Raw genomic sequence first — 17,536 nt, 5'->3', positions numbered from 1 at the left:
GCCTGTCTGCGGTCACTCCTTCCACTAGGTCTCCACTGACCACACCACTGCTGCCCGTGTACCCCTGGAACCAATTTAAAATTGCCTACAGCCAGCCCAATTTTTTTATTTTAGGCCTTCGATGCCTGTCTGCGGTCCATTCTTTCAACTACTACTACACTGACCAGGGCACTGCTGCCCGTGTACCCCTGGAACCAATTTAAAATTGCCTACAGCCATGTGTTATTATTTTAGGCCTTCGATGCCTGTCTGCGGTGACTCCTTCCACTAGGCCTCCACTGACCACACCACTGCTGCCCGTGTACCCCTGGAACCAATTTAAAATTGCCTACAGCCATGTGTTATTATTTTAGGCCTTCGATGCCTGTCTGCGGTCACTCCTTCCACTAGGCCTCCACTGACCACACCACTGCTGCCCGTGTACCCCTGGAACCAATTCAAAATTGCCTAAAGCCATGTGTTATTATTTTAGGCCTTCGATGCCTGTCTGCGGTCACTCCTTCCACTAGGCCTCCACTGACCACACCACTGCTGCCCGTGTACCCCTGGAACCAATTTAAAATTGCCTACAACCATGTGTTATTATTTTAGGCCTTCGATGCCTGTCTGCGGTCCATTCTTTCAACTACTACTACACTGACCAGGGCACTGCTGCCCGTGTACCCCTGGAACCAATTTAAAATTGCCTACAGCCATGTGTTATTATTTTAGGCCTTCGATACCTGTCTGCGGTCACTCCTTCCACTAGGTCTCCACTGACCACACCACTGCTGCCCGTGTACCCCTGGAACCAATTTAAAATTGCCTACAGCCAGCCCAATTTTTTTATTTTAGGCCTTCGATGCCTGTCTGCGGTCCATTCTTTCAACTACTACTACACTGACCAGGGCACTGCTGCCCGTGTACCCCTGGAACCAATTTAAAATTGCCTACAGCCATGTGTTATTATTTTAGGCCTTCGATGCCTGTCTGCGGTGACTCCTTCCACTAGGCCTCCACTGACCACACCACTGCTGCCCGTGTACCCCTGGAACCAATTTAAAATTGCCTACAGCCATGTGTTATTATTTTAGGCCTTCGATGCCTGTCTGCGGTCACTCCTTCCACTAGGCCTCCACTGACCACACCACTGCTGCCCGTGTACCCCTGGAACCAATTTAAAATTGCCTACAGCCAGCCCAATTTTTTTATTTTAGGCCTTCGATGCCTGTCTGCGGTCCATTCTTTCAACTACTACTACACTGACCAGGGCACTGCTGCCCGTGTACCCCTGGAACCAACATCAGAAAATATAAAAATAAGTATTTTGCTTACAAAAAAGAAAATACTGGAGAGATATCAAATGCAGACATTTTAACATTAAAAACAAACACACAACTAAAATCTGGTACAGTACTAAAAATGGCCACCAGCTACAATTACTTTCTCCTGCAAGTAGTTAACTGAAAGGTTTTTTAAATTGAAAACACACATATGGCATCCACCGAGTGTTGTCCTGTCGCGTCTTCTTTATATTATTGCCGAGAAGATGCAAAACAATGAAAATAATAAAATCATTAATTACCAAAATAATAGAGAAAGTCAACACCACATTGCAAATAAACATTCATTCCAAATAAAGAAGCAGGGCGCGTCCGAGGGTGAGTATATACCTAATAAGAATATAATCACCCTCGGACGCGCAATGCTTATTTCCAACAGCCTTCCTTCCTAAGAATCAGCCCTTCCGTGGTGTAGAGAGACGTTGTGTTACACTCCAAGGTGTTCCCCAGGTTGCCTTTCCTGAGCTTCGATCTTCCGGCTCTCGTTTAGTAGTTGTTGGAAACTACGCTGCATTAGGCCTTCAAATTGGGTATGGGGTGTAGAGAGATGGTGTGTTCCACTCCAAGGTGTTCCCCAGGTTGCCTTTCCTGAGCTTCGATCTTCCGGCTCTCGTTTAGTAGTTCTTGGAAACTACACTGCATTAGGCCTTCAAATTGGGTATGGGGTGTAGAGAGAGGGTGTGTTACACTCCAAGGTGTTCCCCAGGTTGCCTTTCCTGAGCTTCGATCTTCCGGCTCTCGTTTAGTAGTTGTTGGAAACTACGCTGCATTAGGCCTTCAAATTGGGTATGGGGTGTAGCGAGAGGGTGTGTTACACTCCAAGGTGTTCCCCAGGTTGCCTTTCCTGAGCTTCGATCTTCCGGCTCTCGTTTAGTAGTTCTTGGAAACTACACTGCATTAGGCCTACAAATTGGGTATGGGGTGGAGAGAGATGGTGTGTTACACTCCAAGGTGTTCCCCAGGTTTCCTTGCCATTGCTTCGGTCTTCCAACTCTCGTTTAGTAGTTGTAGAAAAGTACACTGCATTAGGCCTACAAAATGGGTATGGGGTGGAGAGAGATGGTGTGTTACACTCCAAGGTGTTCCCCAGGTTGCCTTTCCTGAGCTTCTATCTTCAGGCTCTCATTAAATTGTGGTTAAATGCAACAACTGCATTTGGCGTACTAGTTGGTTTGGGGCCTACTATCGGTGTCTGCCACTCCTTGCTGTTCTCCTGGTTTCCTGTCCTGAAATTCCATTTTCAGGCTCTCGTTAAGTAGTTGTTAATGTTAGACTGCATTTGGCCTACTAGTTGGGTTGGGGCCTACTATCGGTGTCTGCCACTCCTTGCTGTTCTCCTCCACTGAACAAAGCTGTGCCGCCTGTTTACTACGGTTGCCAATTTTGAACTGCATTTCGACTACTTACTGATTTGGCCCTACTCTCTGTGTCAGCCTCTCATTCCAGTTGTCCTCCACTGCAATGCCCCCTGGTTATTCCTGTGTTACCAATTTTGAACTGCATTTAGCCCACTTTATTCTTTGGGCCTATATCTGTGTTTCCACTTCATCGTGCCCATTGCCCAGCCAGTGATAGATGAGTCTGCTGGTACATTGACCCATAACGCAACATTCCCCGTGCATGCTACACAACAACATTGTGACCCTGCTGAAAGTCAGGTTGCTCTTCCCGCATACCATACCACCTTACACGGGGACAAAGAGGAAGGTGCAGATGAAAGTGCAGGTTCCTTCATCAGGTGGGGGGAGGAATACTAGTTGGCGACGTCACTGGCACAGGGCCTCTCATAGTATGCAAAAGTGTTGCTGCCGGTGGGAGGGGCCCCCGCCGTGCAAACACACCGCTGTACTTTGAGGGGCCCTGTGCCAGTGCCAATGCCAACAAGTGGGCCCCCCCTGCTTGCTCAGGATCACAGCACTTGCAAAGTTGAAATACTTACCTCTCCCTGCTCCACTGCCGTGACGTGGTCCAGATTTCCTGGGCCCACTAATTACTTGAACCAGCCCTACCCCACACAACTTTAGCCAAATGACCCCCAATTTCAAATGCCTTCCAATTATTATAAGGTAAATTACGCTTGACAAGCTTCATTAAGAAGAATGGATGGTTTTGACATTAAGATGGGCACTCTAGGTGTTTTCCTGGCCCCCACTCACTGCCGACTATGCTGCCCCATTGACTTGCATTGGGTTTCGTGTTTCGGTCGATCCCGACTTTACGTCATAATCGGCCGATTTCACTCGACCCGACTTTTGAGATAGTCGGGTTTCGCGAAACTCGGCTCGACTCTAAAAAGGTCAAGGTCGCTCAACTCTAGTCGCAGGGACTCGAACATAATATACGAGCACTCTCAGAGACTCGGATAACACCCGAGCATGCTCAGATAAGATGTTATCTGAGCACATTCGCTCATCAATAACATCTAAAAATACTGACACCAAAGCAAAATCTAGTTATTGTATCACCAATTTTTTGAGAGCTATCATTTTTTCATATGTCTGAGAACAGTCATTTGAGGGCTTGTTTTTTGCGGGATGACTTGTCATTTTTTATTGGTACCATTTAGGGGACATTACATTTTTTTATCACTTTTCATTACAATTTTTCGGAGGCAGAATGTACAGAAGAAAAACAATTCAGGAATTATTTCTTGGGGGGCGTTTATGCCATTTTGTATGTGCTAAAATTGATAAGGCAGCTTTATTCAGTACATTTAAAGCGATACCACCTTTTTATAATTTTTGTAATATTTTGGTGCATTTACACAATAAAAACTATTTTATAACAAAAAATATGCTTTCATTGCTATATTGTGAGTGCTATAACTTTTTTATTTTTATACTGATAGATTTGTATTGCAGCTTGTTTTGTAAGGGACAAGATGTTGTTTTCAGCTATACCATTTTTATTTATATTCATCTGTTTGATTAATTATTATTGATTGTGTTTTATTCCATTTTTTTTCCAGCATTATAAGGAAAACCATAGTTTCCCAGAAATTTTTTTTACGGCGTTCACTGAAAGTCTTAACAAGTGTGACAGTTTTATAGATCGGGTAGTTCCAGAAGCGGTATGATTACAGTGATAACACATTTGTGTACTTTTTTCATAAAAATGTGTATTTATTGTTAATATATATATATAAAAAAAAAATTATTATTTTGTAATTTTTTAAAATATTTTTATAATTTTTTTAAAACTTTTTTTTTACTTTTTCACTTAGTCCCTTTGGATTGATCGCTGGTATAAAGCATTGCAATGCACCACAATGGTCTTAGATGCTTCCTGAAGCTTGATGACCCCAAGTCACCATGGCAACAATCGAACTCCCGCGATGACTTCACTGGGTGCCGATCTGAAAAGAGAACCCTCTCCATCTCCTGTCTTCTGAATGCTGCGATCGCTCTTGATTGCACCATTTAAGAGTTAAACATCCTGGGGCGGTACAGATTGACTGACCAATCACAGTGCCCTGAGTGCGGGGACAGATGGCACGGGTCCACATCTTCCCATGCCCCATGTCAGTCACATCTGTCGGCACTGAACTATCAGTGCGTGTTTTCACACAGTGACAGTTTAAATGCATGACTGACATAGCACGTTATGATGTGGAAACTGACACCAGCTAATGACTTGCTATGTCCATCATTTGCCGTTAAGGGGTTAAAAAAGCAGCCATTTTAATTCTGATTAGCTCCCTAGGCAAAATAGTTGATCTGTTTAGGTATTCAGGAATTTATTTTAAACTAAATTTCCTTTAGTTTTTCCCCTTTTTCTATTCCCAGAGAAACCCCTTTAACTAGAATGTTGTTCATAGAAGACGGTTTGCTTATTTACTGTGTGCTCTCCACTTATCAGTCACAATAAAAGGCTAAAGCTGTTTCTCATGACACTTCAGAGCCTCAGCTGGAACAAAATATGTAAAAAAAACACAACAAAAGAAAACATTTCCAGGCCAGCTGAACCTAGAAATATTGAAAGACCCCAAAGGAAAACAAAAACATTACTTTATATTTATTCTCAGCTGAAGCTAAATTCCAATAATGGTCACGTTTTCTGAGACAAATGTCTTTTTAGGCTTATGGCAGAAATTATTTATATTTTATTTAGAAGTCAGTAAGCAAGTCATTGAAAAGCACAAGTCTTAGGCTACATTCAGACATCCGCTCTTCATTTAAGTGAAAAAATACATTGAACAGAATTTCAGAATTGTTTGGTCAGTGTGTTTCTGCCATGAGTCTTTCATTAGTGATTTTCTCGAACATGTAAAAAAAAAAATGCAAAGCAAATTTAAACCAATGCAATGTAAAAAATGGACAACACCCAGATTGTAAATGCTGTAGATTTACATTTGGGTGCTGTCTGAAATTTTCTCTTATTTATTGAATTCAATCTGTGACTACAGCAATAAAACGATCATGTCTCATTGATATTTTTTACAGACACATGGTTAAAATGTATACCTGAAAAAAAGAGGTATGAATTATATCTTTTAGAGCTACAAGATAAATACTTTACATACCCCAACTACAAACTATTATTACAGCTAAGTACTACATGAGTAAAAGAATATTGTGAATCTATCAGAACTGCTGCATCAACTATACTAAGTGATACATCAATGGAATCAGGATGTCTGCCCTTACCCCATATCAGATTTCCTTTAAAGAAGCAATCCCATTAAATTTTTTCCTAAATCTTTGCATATGTCTATGTACTGAAGTGACAGTCTGTACAGTTGAGCTCAAAAGTTTGCATACCCCGGAAGAATTTTTGCTTTCTTGGGACAGCGATGATAATGTGTGAAAACTGTAAAGCGCTGCGGAATATGTTAGCGCTATATAAAAATAAAGATTATTATGATTTATTTATTATTCTTCACTCATGGTGAATAGCTGGGTGAAGCAATTTATTGTCAAGCTACTGTTTTCTCTTTTTAAATCATAATGACAACCCAAAACAACCAAATGACCCTATTTCTTAATACCATGTATTGCCCCCTCTAACATCAATGACAGCTTTAAGTCTTTTGTGGTAGTTGTTAATGAGGTTATTTATTTTCTCAGATGGTAAAGCTGCCCACTCTTCTTGGAAAAAAGCTTCCAGTTCTTGTAAATTCCTGGGCTGTCTAGCATGAACTGCGTGCTTGAGATCTCCCCAGAGTGGCTCATTGATATTGAGGTCAGGAGACTGAGATGGCCACTCCAGATCCTTCACTTTGTTCTGCCGTAACCAATAACAGGTTGACTTGGCCTTGTGTTTTGGATCATTGTCATGTTGGAAAATCCAAGTATGTCCCAAGCGCAGCTTCTGGGCTGATGAGTGCAAATTTGCCTCCAGTATTTGCTGATAATGTGCTGCATTCATATTTCCTTCAACTTTGACTAAGATTCCTGTGCCTTTGTAGCTCACACATCCCCCAAAACATCAGCGATCCACCTTCGTGCTTTACAGTAGGAATGGTGTTCCTTTCATCATAGGCCTTGTTGAACTTTCTCCAAATGTAATTTTTATGGTTGTCACAAAAAGTTCAATTTTGGTCTCATCACTCCAAATTGCCTTGTTCCGGAAGTTTTGAGGCTTGTCTCTGTGCGGTATTGTGTATTGTAGGCGAGGTATTTTGTGACATTTGAGCACTGCTAGTTTTCAGAGAGTCCTGTATTTCATCTGATGTTACTTGTGGGTTTTTCTTTGCATCTGGAACAATTTTCCTGGCAATTGTGGATGAAATTTTTGTTGGTCTACTTGACCATGGTTTGTTAATCACAGTTTGAATGCTGTTGAGTTGCATGATCAATGCCTTGGATATCTTTTTTGAATTCCTTTCGTGCTTTATACAGTTAAACTACCTTTTTCCCATAGATCCGTTGACAATTCCTTTGTGTTCCCCATGACTCGCAATCCAGAAATATCAGTAGCTGGATAAACGTTGCAAGAGTCCTATTCTGGATCTCAGAAACTGACTCAGCTTTTATGCACACCCCCTGATTACAAGAAAACAGGTCACAGGTGAGGGTGTTACCTTTAGTAGCCATTCAAACCCATTTTTGCCAACTTCTGTGCATGTTATCAGGCTTCACCCAACCACTAACCATGAGTGGAGAAAAAGTTTTGGCGTTATCATTCATATTCTCCCAAAAAAAGGCCAAGAAAACAAAATTTCTGCCGGGGTATATAAACATTTAAGCCCAACTCTATATACTCACCTACTGCTGTCTTCTCTGGTATTCAGCACTATTACAGTCTGGTTCTGCATGGCATCACCACTTTTTAGACTACCCAGATTTCTTTATGCTTGAGCCAGAAGGCTCTTTTACAATGTAAGCTTTTTGAGTCTCATTTTGATGCTCCACTGGTTTTTAATTTAAAAGCCACTTATGGGTCAGACTGTGTTCTGTGTGACCCAGAGTGTCTGAAGAGTGGTGACATCACTCAGAAGAAGAGAGAAACTATGTTGGATACCAGAGAAGATCTCGGTAGGTGAGTACATTAACACAATGACACTACACTGCATACACATATGCACAGGTTCAGGGGAAGAAAAGTTATTTAAAATATATATAAAATAGGGCATAAATGGCAATTATAAAATGTAATGCAATAAAAACTATTGGATATGTTCTGTTATGTTCATCCTGGATTATTATTTGAGGTATAACACTATGCTTAACAGCAGGATTCCCCTTACAGCATTTTATTAAATGAGAAGTATGCTCAGAAAAAGAAGAAAATTATATAGTATATTATTCAAATAATATTTTTACTCTAAGGTTTAACCCCTTCGCCCCAAAGCCTGTTTTCATCTTCCTCACCAGCCCAAATTTTCCAATTCTAATCAGTGTAATTTTACAAAGAAATAACTCTGGAACACTTCAACGTGTCCCAGTAATTCTGAAACTGTACTTTATGATAGTAGTAAAATTTAGGTAAACATTTTTTTAAATTAATTTTTTTTGGGGGGGGGGTATTTTTGGATATTTGGAATCTTTTTCAAATATTGGAAAACAATTAGAAAAAAATCATAATTTTCAAACTTTAATGTTATACCCTTAAACAAGACAGTTATGTCACATAAAATAGTAAAAAAATAATATTTACCAAATTTCAACTTTACATCATCATCATTTTTTAAATATCATTTTTTTGCTAGGAAGTTAAAAGTTTTAAAAGCTGATCAGAAATTTATAATTTTTCTAACAAATTTACAAAATCATTTTTTTAGGGAACACCTGTTTAAAGTTACTTTGATTGACCTATGTGACAGAAAATTCCCAAAAGTGAAACCATTATACAAACTGCATCTTTCAAACTGCTCAAAACCACATTAACCCCTTCCCGACCCATGACGCCACGTAGGCGTCATGAAAGTCGGTGCCATTCCGACCCATGACGCCTATGCGGCGTCATGGAAAGATCGCGTCCCTGCAGGCCGGGTGAAAGGGTTAACTCCCATTTCACCCGATCTGCAGGGACAGGGGGAGTGGTAGTTTAGCCCAGGGGGGGTGGCTTCACCCCCTCGTGGCTACGATCGCTCTGATTGGCTGTTGAAAGTGAAACTGCCAATCAGAGCGATTTGTAATATTTCACCCATTATAACGGGTGAAATATTACAATCCAGCCATGGCCGATGCTGAAATATCATCGGCCATGGCTGGAAATACTAGTGTGCCCCCACCCCACCCCTCCGATCGCCCCCCCACCCCCCCGATCTGGCCGGTACACTGCTCCGGCTCCCCTCCGCCCTGTGCTCCGCTCCCCCCCGTGCTCGTGTCCGCTCGCCCCGTGCTCCAATCACCCCCCCGTGCTCCAATCACCCCCCCTGCACTCCGATCCACCCCCCCCCGTGCTCCGTTCCACCCCCCCGTGCTCCGTTCCAGCCCCCCCGTGCTCCGTTCCACGCCCCCCGCGCTCCGTTCCACCCCTCCCGCGCTCCGATTCCCCCCCCCGTGCTCCGATCCCCCCCCCCGTGGTCCCCCCCCACCCTATCATACTTACCGATCCAGCCGGGGTCCCGTCCGTCTTCTCCCGGGCGCCGCCATCTTCCAAAATGGCGGGCGCATGCGCAGTGCGCCCGCCGAATCTGCCGGCCGGCAGATTCGTTCCAAAGTGCATTTTGATCACTGAGATATAATCTATCTCAGTGATCAAAATAAAAAAAATAATAAATGACCCCCCCCCTTTGTCACCCCCATAGGTAGGGACAATAAAAAAATAAAGAATTTTTTTTTTTCCCACTAATGTTAGAATAGGGTTAGGGTTAGGGGTAGGGGTAGGGTTAGGGTTAGGGGTAGGGTTAGGGGTAGGGTTAGGGTTAGGGGTAGGGGTAGGGTTAGGGTTAGGGGTAGGGTTAGGGTTAGGGGTAGGGCTAGGGTTAGGGCTAGGGTTAGGGTTAGGGTTAGGAATGTGCACACGTATTCTGGTCCTCTGCGGATTTTTCCGCTGCGGATTTGATAAATCCGCAGTGCTAAACCGCTGCGGATTTATGGCGGATTTACCGCGTTTTTTTCTGCGCATTTCACTGCGGTTTTACAATTGCGATTTTCTATTGGAGCAGTTGTAAAACCGCTGCGGAATCCGCACAAAGAAGTGACATGCTGCGGAATGTAAACCGCTGCGTTTCCGTGCAGTTTTTCCGCAGCATGTGTACAGCGATTTTTGTTTCCCGTAGGTTTACATTGAACTGTACACTCATGGGAAACTGCTGCGGATCCGCAGCGTTTTCCGCAGCGTGTGCACATACCTTTAGAATTAGGCTATGTGCACACGGTGCGGATTTGGCTGCGGATTCGCAGCAGTGTTCCATCAGGTTTACAGTACCATGTAAACATATGAAAAACCAAATCCGCTGTGCCCATGGTGCGGAAAATACCGCGCGGGAACGCTGCGTTGTATTTTCCGCAGCATGTCAATTCTTTGTGCGGATTCCGCAGCGTTTTACACCTGTTCCTCAATAGGAATCCGCAGGTGAAATCCGCACAAAAAACACTGGAAATCCGCGGAAAATCCGCAGGTAAAACGCAGTGCCTTTTACCCGCAGATTTTTCAAAAATGGTGCGGAAATATCTCACACGAATCCGCAACGTGGGCACATAGCCTTAGGGTTAGGGTTGGAATTAGGGTTGTGGTTAGGGTTAGGGGTGTGTTGGGGTTAGTGTTGTGGTTAGGGGTGTGTTGGGGTTAGGGTTGTGATTAGGGTTATGGCTACAGTTGGGATTAGGGTTAGGGGTGTGTTGGGGTTAGTGTTGGAGTTAGAATTGAGGGGTTACCACTGTTTAGGCACATCAGGGGTCTCCAAACGCAACATGGCGCCACCATTGATTCCAGCCAATCTCGTATTCAAAAAGTCAAATGGTGCTCCCTCACTTCCGAGCCCTGACGTGTGCCCAAACAGTGGTTTACCCCCACATATGGGGTACCAGCATACTCAGGACAAACTGCGCAACAATTACTGGGGTCCAATTTCTCCTGTTACCCTTGTGAAAATAAAAAAATGCTTGCTAAAACATAATTTTTGAGGAAAGAAAAATGATTTTTTATTTTCACGGCTCTGCGTTGTAAACGTCTGTGAAGCACTTGGAGGTTCAAAGTGCTCACCACATATCTAGATAAGTTCCTTGGGGGGTCTAGTTTCTAAAATGGGGTCACTTGTGGGGGGTTTCTACTGTTTAGGCACACCAGGGGCTCTGCAAACGCAACGTGACACCCGCAGACCATTCCATCAAAGTCTGCATTTCAAAAGTGACTACTTCCCTTCTGAGCCCCGACGTGTGCCCAAACAGTGGTTTACCCCCACATATGGGGTATCAGCGTACTCAGGAGAAACTGGACAACAACTTTTGGGGTCCAATTTCTCCTGTAACCCTTGGGAAAATAAAATATTCTGGGCTAAATAATTATTTTTGAGGAAAGAAAACGTATTTATTATTTTCACGGCTCTGCATTATAAACTTCTATGAAGCACTTGGGGGTTCAAAGTGCTCATCACACATCTAGATAAGTTCCTTTCAGGGTCTAGTTTCCAAAATGGGGTCACTTGTGGGGGGTTTCTACTGTTTAGGCACATCAGGGGCTCTGCAAACGCAACGTGACGCCCGCAGAGCATTCCATCAAAGTCTGCATTTCAAAACGTCACTACTTCAATTCCAAGCCCCGGCATGTGCCCAAACAGTAGTTTACCCCCACATATGGGGTATCACCGTACTCAGGAGAAACTGGACAACAAATATTGGGGTCAAATTTCTCCTGTTACCCTTGGGAAAATTAAAAAATTCTGGGCTAAATAATTATTTTTGAGGAAAGAAAACGTATTTATTATTTTCACGGCTCTGCATTATAAACTTCTATGAAGCACTTGGGGGTTCAAAGTGCTCACCACACATCTAGATAAGTTCCTTTGGGGGTCTAGTTTCCAAAATGGGGTCACTTGTGGGGGGTTTCTACTGTTAAGCCACATCAGGGGCTCTGCAAACGCAACGTGACGCCCACAGAGCATTCCATCAAAGTCTGCATTTCAAAACGTCACTACTTCACTTCCGAGCCCCGGCATGTGCCCAAACAGTGATTTACCCCCACATATGGGGTATCAGCGTACTCAGGAGAAACTGGAAAACAACTTTTGGGGTCAAATTTCTCCTGTTACCCTTGGTAAAATAAAAAATTGCAGGCTAAAAGATCATTTTTGAGAAAATAATTTTTTTTTTTATTTTCATGGCTCTGCGTTATAAACTTCTGTGAAGCACTTGGGGGTTCAAAGTCCTCACCACACATCTAGATTAGTTCCTTTGGGGGTCTAGTTTCTAAAATGGTGTCATTTCTGGGGGATCTCCAATGTTTAGGCACACAGGGGCTCTCCAAACGTGACATGGTGTCCGCTAATGATTGGAGCTAATTTTCCATTTAAAAAGCCAAATGGCGTGCCATTCCTTCCGAGCCCTGCCGTGCGCCCAAACAGTGGTTTACCCCCACATATGGGGTATCAGCGTACTCAGGACAAACTGGACAACAATATTTGGGGTCCAATTTCTCCTATTATCCTTGGCAAAATAGGAAATTCCAGGCTAAAAAATCATTTTTGAGGAAAGAAAAATTATTTTTTATTTTCATGGCTCTGCGTTATAAACTTCTGTGAAGCACCTGGGGGTTTAAAGTGCTCAATATGCATCTAGATAAGTTCCTTGGGGGGTCTAGTTTCCAAAATGGGGTCACTTGTGCGGGAGCTCCAATGTTTAGGCACACAGGGGCTCTCCAAACGCGACATGGTGTCCGCTAACAATTGGAGCTAATTTTCCATTCAAAAAGTCAAATGGCGCGCCTTCTCTTCCGAGCCCTGCCGAGTGCCCAAACAGTGGTTTACCCCCACATATGAGGTATCGGCGTACTCGGGAGAAATTGCCCAACAAATTTTATGATCCATTTTATCCTACTGCCCATGTGAAAATGAAAAAATTGAGGCGAAAAGAATTTTTTTGTGAAAAAAAATTACTTTTTCATTTTTACAGATCAATTTGTGAAGCACCTGAGGGTTTAAAGTGCTCACTAGGCATCTAAATTAGTTCCTTGGGGGGTCTAGTTTCCAAAATGGGGTCACTTGTGGGGGAGCGCCAATGTTTAGGCACACAGGAGCTATCCAAACGCGACATGGTGTCCGCTAACGATGGAAATAATTTTTCATTCAAAAAGTCAAATGGCGCTCCTTCCCTTCCGAGCCTTACCATGTGCCCAAACAGTGGTTTACCTCCACATGTGAGGTATTGGTGTACTCAGGAGAAATTGCCCAACTCATTTTAGGATCCATTTTATCCTGTTGCCCACGTGAAAATGAAAAAATTGAGGCTAAAAGAATTTTTTTGTGAAAAAAAAGTACTTTTTCATTTTTACGGATCAATTTGTGAAGCACCTGGGGGTTCAAAGTGCTCACTATGCATCTAGATAAGTTCCTTGGGGCATCTAGTTTCCAAAATGGGGTCACTTGTGGGGGAGCTCCAATTTTTAGGCACACGGGGGCTCTCCAAACGTGACATGGTGTCCGCTAAAGAGTGGAGCCAATTTTTGATTCAAAAAGTCAAATGGCGCTCCTTCCCTTCCAAGCCCTGCCATGCGCCAAAACAGTGGTTTACCCCCACATATGAGGTATCAGCGTACTCAGGACAAATTGGACAACAACTTTCATGGTTCAGTTTCTCCTTTTACCATTGGGAAAATAAAAAAATTGTTGCTAAAAGATAATTTTTGTGACTAAAAAGTTAAATGTTCATTTTTTCCTTCCATGTTGCTTCTGCTGCTGTGAAGCACCTGAAGGGTTAATAAACTTCTTGAATGTGGTTTTGAGTACCTTGAGGGGTGCAGTTTTTAGAATGGTGTCAATTTTGGGTATTTTCAGCCATATAGACCCCTCAAACTGACTTCAAATGTGAGGTGGTCCCTAAAAAAAATGGTTTTGTAAATTTCGTTGTAAAAATGACAAATCGCTGGTCGAATTTTAACCCTTATAACTTCCTAACAAAAAAAAATTTTGTTTCCAAAATTGTGCTGATGTAAAGTAAACATGTGGGAAATGTTATTTATTAACTATTTTGTGTCACATATCTCTCTGGTTTAACAGAATAAAAATTCAAAATGTGAAAATTGCGAAATTTTCAAAATTTTCGCCAAATTTCCGTGTTTATCACAAATAAACGCAGAATTTATTGACCTAAATTTACCACTAACATGAAGCCCAATATGTCACGAAAAAACAATCTCAGAACCGCTAGGATCCGTTGAAGCGTTCCTGAGTTATTACCTCATAAAGGGACACTGGTCAGAATTGCAAAAAACGGCAAGGTCTTTAAGGTCAAAATAGGCTGGGTCTTGAAGGGGTTAAAAAAGTTTATTAAACCTTCATGTGCTTCACAGAAAATTAACCCTTTTGTGACCCGGCCTGTTTTTGCCTTCATGACGGGCCAATTTTTACAATTCTGACCACTATCATTATATGAGGTTATGACTCTGGAAAACTTCAAAGGATCCTGGTGATTCTGAGATTGATTTCTCATGACTTCCTTCATGTAAGTGGTAAAATTTCTTTGATATGACCTGAGTTTATTTGTGAAAAAAATGGAAATTTGGTGAAAATATTGAAAATTTCACAGTTTTCAAACTTTTAATTTTAACCCCTTAACGACCGCCGATACGCCTTTTCACGGCGGCCTCTAACGGTACTGAAACCACAGCGCCGTTAATTAACGGCGCTGTGGAAAAAGTAAATAGCGCCCCCCCCAGAGTCGGATTTTCTCCGGGGTCTCGGCTGCCGGGGGTAGCCGAGACCCCAGAGAACATGATTCGGGTTTTTTTTTTACCAACCCCGCATTTGCGATCACCGGTAATTAACCGTTTACCGGCGATCGCAAAAAAAAACGCGGTTTCTTTTTAATTTCTCTGTCCTCCGATGTGATCGCACATCAGAGGATAGAGAAATGGGGTCCCAGGTAGCCCCCCGATACTTACCTGCCTCCCCCGGTGCTCCTCATGGCTCCCGATGGGCGCCGCCAACCTCAAAATGGCGGGCGCATGCGCAGTGCGCCCGCCGGCTGGCACCGGGAGAATCTTTGGGGTCTCAGCTGCCGGGGGTAGCCGAGACCCCAAAGACCATGATCGGGGTCGGTTTTACTGACCCCTGTTTTGCGATCACCGGTAATTAACTGTTTAACGGCGACCGCAAAAAAAAAAAAAAGCAAAGTGTAATTCTCTGTCCTCTGATGTGATCGCACATCAGAGGACAGAGAAATAGGGGGATTCGGGGACCCTATTATACTCACCAGTGTCCCTGGGTCCTCCTGCTGCTCCTCCTGGTCTTCTTGGCAAAAGAAAATTGCGGGCACATGCGCAGTGCACCTGCCATCTGTCGCCATCTGCCGGCCGGCAGGAGAAGAGCAGTTGGGGCTAAAATTAGGGTTAGGGTTAGGGCTAGGGTTAGGGCTAGGGTTAGGGTTAGGGTTAGGACTAGGGCTTGGGTTAGGGCTAGGGTTAGGGTTAGGGCTAGGGTTAGGGCTAGGGCTAGGGTTAGGGTTAGGGCTAGGTTAGGGCTAGGGCTAGGGTTAGGGCTAGGGTTAGTGTTGGGGCTAAATTTAGGGTTAGGGTTGGGGCTAAATTCAGGGTTCGGGTTGGGGCTAAATTTAGGGTTAGGTTTGGGGCCAAATTTAGGGTTAGGCTTGGGGCTAAATTTATGGTTAGGGTTGGGGCCAAATTTAGGGTTAGGGTTCTTTCACACTTACGTCGGTACGGGGCCGTCGCAATGCGTCGGTCCGACATACCGACGCACGTTGTGAAAATTGTGCACAACGTGGGCAGCGGATGTAGTTTTTCAATGCATCTGCTGCCCAATCTATGTCCTGGGGAGGAGGGGGTGGAGTTACGGCCACGCATGCGTGGTCAGAAATGGCAGACGCGACGTGCAAAAAAATGTTACATTGAACTTTTTTGTGCCGACGGTCCACCAAAACACAACTGATCCAGTGCACGACGGACGCGACGTGTGGCCATCCGTCACGATCCGTCGGCAATACAAGTCTATGGGCAAAAAACGCATCCTGCGGGCAAATTTGCAGGATCCGTTTTTTGTCCAAAACGACGGATTGCGACGGATGCCAAACGACGCAAGTGTGAAAGTAGCCTTAGGGCTAGGGTTAGGGTTGGGGCTAAAGTTAGGGCTAGGGTTGGGGCTAAAGTTAGGGTTAGAGTTGGGATTAGGGTTAGGGTTTGGATTAGGGTTTGTATTAGGGTTAGGGTTGGCATTAGGGTTATGCATGGGATTAGGGTTAGGTTTGGGATTAGGGTTAAGGTTAGGGTTGTGATTAGGGGTGTATTTGGATTAGGGTTAGGTTTGAGGTTAGGGTTGAGATTAGGATTAGGGGTGTGTTGGATTTAGGGTTTTGATTAGGGTCATGGTTAGGGTTGACATTAGGGTTGTTATGGGGTAAGGGTTGTGATTATCATTAGGGTTAGTGATTAGGATTATGGATCGGGTTAGGATTAGGGTTAGGGGTGTGTTGGGGTTAGGGTTGGAGCTAGAATTGGGGGGTTTCCACTGTTTAGGTACATCAGGGGGTCTCCAAACACGACAGCCAATTTTGCACTCAAAAAGTCAAATGGTGCTCCCTCCCTTCTGAGCTCTGCCGTGCACCCAAACAGTGGGTTACCCCCATATATGGGGCATCAGCGTACTCGGGATAAATTGGACAACAAATTTTGGGGTCCAATTTCTCCTGTTACCCTTGTGAAAATAAAAACTTGGGGGCTACAAAATCTTTTTTGTGGAAAAAAAAATATTTTTTATTTTCACGACTCTGCATTCTAAACTTCTGTGAAGCACTTGGGCATTCAAAGTTCTCACCATACAACTAGATAAGTTCCTTGGGGGGTCTAGTTTCCAAAACGGGGTCACTTGTGGGGGGTTACTACTGTTTAGGTACATCAGGGACTCTGCAAATGCAACATAATGTCCACAGACCATTCTATCTAAGTCTGCATTCCAAAACGGCGCTCCTTCCTTTCCGAGCTCTGCCGTGCGCCCAAACAGTGGTTTAGCCCCACATATGGCAAATCATTGTACTCAGGATAAATTGGACAACAACTATTGTGGTCCAATTTCTCCTGTTACCCTTGTGAAAATAAAAACTTGGGGGCTACAATATCTTTTTTGTGGAAAAAAAAATATTTTTTATTTTCACGACTCTGCATTCTAAACTTCTGTGAAGCACTTGGGCATTCAAAGTTCTCACCACACATCTAATAAGTTCCATGGGAGGTCCAGTTTCCAAAATGTGGTCACTTGTGGGGGGTTTCCACTGTTTAGGCACATCAGGGGCTCTCCAAACGCGACATGGCGTCCGATCTCAATTCCAGACAATTCTACATTGAAAAAGTAAAACGGCACTCCTTCTCTTCCAAGCTCTGCGGTGCGCCCAAACAGTGGTTTATCCCCACATATTGGGTATCGACGTACTCAGGAGAAATTGCACTACAACTATTATGGTCTAATTTCCCTGTTACCCATGTGAAAATAAAAATTTGGGGGCAAAAATATCATTTTTGTGTAAACAAATGCACTTTTTCATTTTCACGGCTCTACGTTATAAACTTTTGTGAAGCTCTTGGGCATTCAAAGTTCTCACCACACATCTAATAAGTTCCATGGGAGGTCCAGTTTCCAAAATGGTGTCACTTGTGGGGGGTTT

This window comes from Ranitomeya imitator, chromosome 5, assembly GCF_032444005.1.
Source record: "Ranitomeya imitator isolate aRanImi1 chromosome 5, aRanImi1.pri, whole genome shotgun sequence".
Classification (NCBI taxonomy): Eukaryota; Metazoa; Chordata; class Amphibia; order Anura; family Dendrobatidae; genus Ranitomeya; species Ranitomeya imitator.
This window is presented reverse-complemented; position numbering follows the sequence as displayed.